Below are 6,888 nucleotides of genomic sequence, written 5' to 3'. Positions count from 1 at the left end.
TTTTCTAGTGTTAGTTTTGTGAGGCCATCTTGGTGAGATAGAACAAATAAGCAAGTTTTGGCTTTGCAAGAGTCAATGAATATTCAAAAGAATATTATGCACCATCATATCCCTAGTCTGAATCTTTCCACTAAGGGGTTGTTTTTCCATCAGACCAGGGATGGCCATAATTTATTATTGTTCTTGCTGGCTCATTTTCAAGGTGTCTCATTTCCTCTGTGCTTGTTTCCTCAGAGCAAAAGTAATACTTTCCCACCCACATTCACTAGGTCACCTTCAAAATCACTCCATAATCATACAATTATATGACACCATGATCTTACAAGTCTTCCCTTCTCAAATGTGTCCAATATTTCTCTAACTACTTAATCTTTCTAAGCACTTCTCTAACTACATAGTCCTTATCTTCAAACTGTGATTCACCATTTTGAAAAAATGAACTCTTTATTTCATCATATCTTTAAGAAGATACTTCTCAACATTTTTTGGTCTATTTTGAAGATGAAGCTCCCAGTTAACAAAATCTTGCTTGCTTTCTGCTGTTATGTGCTTTTTTGAACCAAGCCACCCTTTCTGCTCTAGCAGGAACCAAAACAGGATTATCTTATTTAATTTTTTAAAATTAATTACGCCCAGGTGTGTATTGTCTGCTTTCATGTCTGTCTGGCTTAACCTCCAAAATCTATTTTTCCTCTTTTCTTCAAAATCACATTTCTCATATGGAAATTATTTCCTCCTCCAGTTTAATTAGCTTATATTTATTATGTTTTCACTCTTCACTACTCCTGATTCCAAGAGCAAAGCATATTTTAAAATCAATCCAGTAAGTCTTAGATTTTCTGAGAAAAGAAATTCCTAGAGACAGAATATTCCTGCTCAGGCTTTTAAAATTGCTTTCCTAGATGTTTGCACTTAAAATAATTTTATTGACATGCTGTTTTGCCTCAGTCAAAGTTGATGGATAATGATTTATAATTTAGTAGTCTCTTTTTCTATTTTTTTTTCAATGATATGATCTACTGAGCTTATGTGGATAGAACTACAACCTGCATCTCTGAAATCTAAAACTTTAACCAGAGTGGCTCAAACCAGGTCCTGTTTGAGACGAAGTGAGGGAGTCTGACTAAAGACAATGTGTATGTTGCTAAAGATTATTACCTTTAGATGTTTTCCTGTTAACCCTTAATGCGGTTACAAACTACATAAAGATTAGCAGAATGTGCAACATCTGAGCTGGCACCGTCTAGATGACATTGGTCACACTGTGGAGTTCTCACTTGGAACTTAGCTCCCTTCGCAATTATAAATTCTAATGTGAGGTAATGGCTGAGAAGCACAGGAAAATCAGGGAAAGTTAATCCATACTTCAATGACATAAATGCTTGTCTAATGAATTTTTGCTTGGCTTAAGTGAGCATAAAGCAGGTATCAAATTCTCCTTTTATTCAATGTAATTTATATGCTAGGTAAAATTTGTTCAGCTTCGGTGGGGTCATGTTCAGTCATGAGGGACCATCGCATGCCTTAGGTCAGATCAATGTCAACTGCGGAGAACACTATTCTTGCTTATTAAGGTTTGTACAACCCACACTTAATAATTCAAGGGCTCATTAAAAACAGCACTGAACCTCTAAAAACAGCTAATCTCCCATGGATAAGCCACTGTGAAAAGCTAAATTCAAATGCAACATGACCTTCATTTTCTAAGACCTTTCACTAGTACTATACCAGAAACTTCAATCTTATTTAGTCCCTCAATACCAGTCTTGCATATTCACAAGGCTTCATGTTAATACTGTAGTGTTAAATTAAATAAGTAGAAGTTACTAAGTATACTACTGAAACATAATTTAGGAATATATTTTGTAACAAACAGCGAAGTTTTTGCCAATCATGAGCAGCTGAGAATCAGCCAATCACAGGCCATACATTGCTCAGACCATGCCCCAATAGAGCCAACACCTAGATGCATCCAATCAAGTGATGCTTCTACTTTGATTCTGTGTTCAAACTATAAAAGTTCACTGTCTACCTCTTCAGGTTCTGAGCATTGCCCCATTTGATACATGAATTGTTCTTTGGCCAAATAAACTCTGTTAAACTTGTCTAAAATTTTTCTTTTAACAAGAAGATACTGAGCTTTCCTGGAGAAAAGAGATTGAAAAAAGAAAGGAAAAGAAATGGAAGAAAAACTGTGAAACCGTACAACCCTTTTTACTTTTCTTAGGACAGCACGGCAGGAAAATGAAAGGTACAATGATGGGTGTATTACAAATAATAGTGAGTAGAGATCAGAACTTTAGTTAATGTGGCAAAATTGACCTGCTAATCTTTCATCCTTGCATTAAGTAGACTTAGTCCTGCAGTCGCTAGTGCCATTGGACATCTGCACAGCTCCCCTGCAGGGCGAAAGCCAGACTCTCAACTTACCCTAGGGAGGAGCAGAGGGTGCATATGTCTTCCAAAGCAGCTGAATGCAAAAGAAGACCTAGGAGACACTGAGTCAACCACATTTCTTTCTTTTTTTTTTTTTTCTTGAATGCATTAGTCAGATGTGTCTCTCCCACACATTTCTTTCCTGGGGCATGGAACATAAAGTCAGTCCTTTCTAAGAAAGCAAGAGAAATAAGAAATAAACATTCTCGCTGTATAATTTTCATGTGGACAAAGGCTATGGTTTCTGTACTCAGTTGGTTGGTCTTTTTCATCTACTTTTAGCCAGTTATTTTGGGAAATATTTGAAAGGAGTAAATATTGTCCTCCCCAAAGCAAGCAAACATTAATTGTTCTTATTTTAGCGATTAGATTCTAACACATTTTCCAAACCTTCATCTCTTTAGAAAGCATGCCTGACTTAGCTTTAAAATAAAGTTTTCTAATAAATACAATTTGAATGTTGTTTTTATTTGGTGCTGATTGAGTAAACAGGTTAGTGATTTTTTTTTAACATGGCCACTATATCTCTGAGAAAATTTGTGTTCATCCAAATGAGGCTGAGAAGTGGATTCTTTTTGATGAAATCAGATATACAGGTTCCAGTTCCAGCTCCACTATGTGACTTTAGGCAATTGATGATTTCTGTGTGCTTTTATTTCACTTTGAAAGGAACAATAAGAACTTCACAAGGCTATTGTCATGATTAAATGAAAAAATATATGAGAATTGCTTAATATACTGCTTGACATATTACTGAAGTAAATTTAGCACTCTATTAATAATGATCAGCATCACTAAAGGCAAAAGGTTACTTTGTGATCTCATCTATAAACGATCTTTACATATATTATATACAGAAAAACTGATAGTTATTGAGGAGATTAATTTTCTCTTTGTCATTGTTTTCCACCTGCACAGCATATTATGGCTATTCATCACTAATCTGTTCTCCAGTGAGAAAATTTCTCCCTAAATTTATCTCTCTAGGCAGCCAAATGATAATAGTTAACACATATCTTCTAAGACATTGCTGCCTATTAACATCATTGCAAAGAGTGTGAAATTCCTACATCCATATGAGCAGCTGTGTACTCAGGAATAAACGGTGCTGTGAAGAATTGTGTGCATCTGCTTGAGGAGGCAGTAGTAACTGTGGCGATGTGAACAGGGCATGGGAAAGTGCACAATTCAGTCATAAAAATCAGAAGTAAACTCCTTTAAAGGGATAACCAGAGGATGAAAACCTTTCTATTTCCTAGTTTCCCTGTGGAAACCAGAAGTAAAATTTTGGAAAGTTATTTACTGTACTGCCAATTAGATAAACTAATACTAGATAACCTTATTTTGGGTACATTTACCTGGGGACAGAAGGTGGCAAATGAAGTGAAAGTTTTAGGGTCAGAGTTTTACAAAACTTCTTCCAGATATACAGGATTACAAGACAAGATGATCTTTGTCACTGCCTAAGGCCTAGATATCCCTAACAAAATATTAGTTCTAGAAAATTGTGAGTCAATGACTTCTGTGATCATTTTGAGCCTCTGGTCCAGTCAAAGGTGTTGTACTTAGTAATGAACAGATACCTTTAACACTGCCTCAGGCACTCATGGTTCTACTCAAACAAATACATGTTAGTCAAAAAATAGAAGAACTAGGTCAGAGATTTCTGTTATGATTGCTAGGACCATAACCTTGGGAATATGTGCATTACCTAATTTAAGTGGATAATGTGGCTTCCCTCTTATTGTATCTGTCAATAATAGTTTATGATGAGAATGACAGTGACCCAGCAAAAGTTATGTTAGTGTTATTTTTCAAATCCAAAACACAAAATGCAGAATGCAAAGCCTTGCATACATGTGTAGAAAAATATTCAGTTTATGCAGATACTGTGTTTTAAGACACCTGAATCCAATTACCATAATCTAGTATTCTTACAGAATTTCATTAGGAAAATGTAATCTTCTGTCAAGTATCCTTGAAAAGCTAGGTATTGAGATGGAACACAATGAAATTATTGTATTGTAATGAGAATGCTTCTTAATGCACACCTTTCTGAGGTTGCCCTTTTACTGAAAGAATATACTATTTTTGTCATTATTTGGCTACATATTAAGCAGTGTAATTCTTGACTTGGTGTTAGGCAAAGTTTATAGTTCCAAGACTTACCTAATTTTGTTTAGAATTAGGTTTCAAATACTCAGATGCAAATAACAAAGCATGTTGGTAGCATTGCCTTTTAGTGGTAGTTATTATGCTAAGCAAACAAGTCATCAAAAAAAGCACTTGCTCTGGGTACAGAAAAATAGAGCAGAAACCTAGACTGTTAATTATTTTTATAAAACATCATAGAAGTATCATTCAAAAGTATTAAAAATCATATAGGAAAGAAAACAGCTCATAGTTTGCAAAACAATGAGCTGTTTTAACCTGTGACATATATGGAATAATGTATGTTTTAGTCAATGTATTATTATTATTATTTTTTTATATGGAGTTTCACTTTTGTAGCCCAGGCTGGAGTGCAGTGGTGTGGTCTTGGTTCACTGCAACCTCCGCCTCCCGAGTTCAAGCGATTCTCCTGCCTCAGCCTCCTGAGTAGCTGGGATTACAGGCATTCACCACCACGCCTGGCTAATTTTTATTATTTTTTAGTAGAGATGGGGTTTCACCATGTTGGCCAGGCTGGTTTCAAACTCCTGACCTCAGGTGATCCACACTCCTTGGACAGCCAAATTTCTGGTATTACAGGTGTGAGCCACTCTGCCTGGCCCTAGTCAATGTATTTTTATTTTATGTTCTAGCACAATGTTTTGGTAGTAAAGCAAAGTGAAGTCTCTACTGCTGATTTATTTCTTAAGATTCTGTATCAATAAATAAGGGCACAATGGAGAAAGGTATCTGCAGTGCATGAATTTACATGTGACATTCTTAGTATTTATTTTAATATATTGGTTAGACACAGTGGGATGGCAATTTACATCAACTATTCGTTGGTTTATTTACGTACTTGGTATCAACCAATTATCTATTTTGTGCAAGTTATAAATTCTCTGCATCTTTTTTTTTTTTTTTTTTTTTTTTTTTTTTTTCTTTTTTTTTTTTTTATTATACTTTAAGTTCTAGGGTACATGTGCATACGTTTATATCATGTATAACTCCCAATGCAATCCCCCTCCTCCCCCCTCCCCATGATAGGCCCAGTGTGTGATGTTCCCTTCCCGAGTCCAAGTGATCTCATTGTTCAGTTCCCACCTATGAGTGAGAACATGCGGTGTTTGGTTTTCTCTTCTTGTGATAGTTTGCTAAGAATGATGGTTTCCAGCTGCATCCATGTCCTACAAAGGACGCAAATCATCCTTTCTGATGGCTGCATAGTATTCCATGGTGTAATGTGCCACATTTTCTTAATCCAGTCTGTCACAGATGGACATTTGGGTTGATTCCAAGTCTTTGCTATGTGAATAGTGCCGCAATAAACATACGTGTGCATGTGTCTTTGTAGTAGAGTAATTTATAATCCTTTGGGTATATACCCAGTAGTGGGATGGCTGGGTCATATGGTACAATTCTCTGCATTCTTAAAACTGGTAGAATTTTAGGTTAAAGTTAACCATACTTAATTAAAAACTGGGGACTGCAGAAGTGTCTCTGTGCCCATGTCAATGAAAGTGGAGACTGCTTAGTTCTGGACTCTCAAGTGGTTTCGGGCAGGGAAGCCAGGTTGGCCGCTCTGATCACCCAGAACACCCAAGTCATCCCAGCATAGTTCTCACAGTATTATCCATGGCAAGATGGAAGCCCCTGTCTGGCCTCTAATCATTCTGGGTGGAAAACTATTTTTACGATACTTCAAATACTGTCCCATAGGGTTTGGTTCACTGAATGAGTTGTAGTTGAACTGGCATACAAAAACATTCTGAGTATACAAATAAGCTCTAGCAATCAAGGGAAAGGATCTCTGCTGCCTGAATTTATAAAAAATCAAGGACAAGAGAACCTACTTGAGATCCCAGAATTTAAACATTGATATGGAGCAAAATTTGACAAGCAAAATATCTGCAGTTAACTATCCAACTGTAACATTTACAGTTATATGTTCATCAGAGAGTTGATTATCTCTCCCCACAGGTCCTTCTCAGGAATTTCTATGAGCTTCAAGTCAATGACCTATAGTTCAATAAATTTAGGACTATCTTCTTTATCCCTGCTTCAAAACACAGACTTTCACTTTTCCTCATGAAGACCCTTTTACAGAAAGATGACAAATGTCATAATATGTGACAATGTAATCTTGAAAGCAAATGGAAGAAAAATATCAAAATGAAATATCTCTTGTTTAATAATCATTGTTGAAGTATTTAACCTCAGAAAGTTGAAAAGAAAAAGAAGTGTTAGATGTAATAACCTATGATTGTTAATCACAGAAAAGATGAATTTTTTTAAAAAACT

This window comes from Trachypithecus francoisi, unplaced genomic scaffold, assembly GCF_009764315.1.
Source record: "Trachypithecus francoisi isolate TF-2019V2 unplaced genomic scaffold, Tfra_2.0 Lachesis_group18, whole genome shotgun sequence".
Lineage (NCBI taxonomy): Eukaryota > Metazoa > Chordata > Mammalia > Primates > Cercopithecidae > Trachypithecus > Trachypithecus francoisi.
Note: the sequence above shows the minus strand (reverse complement) of the source record.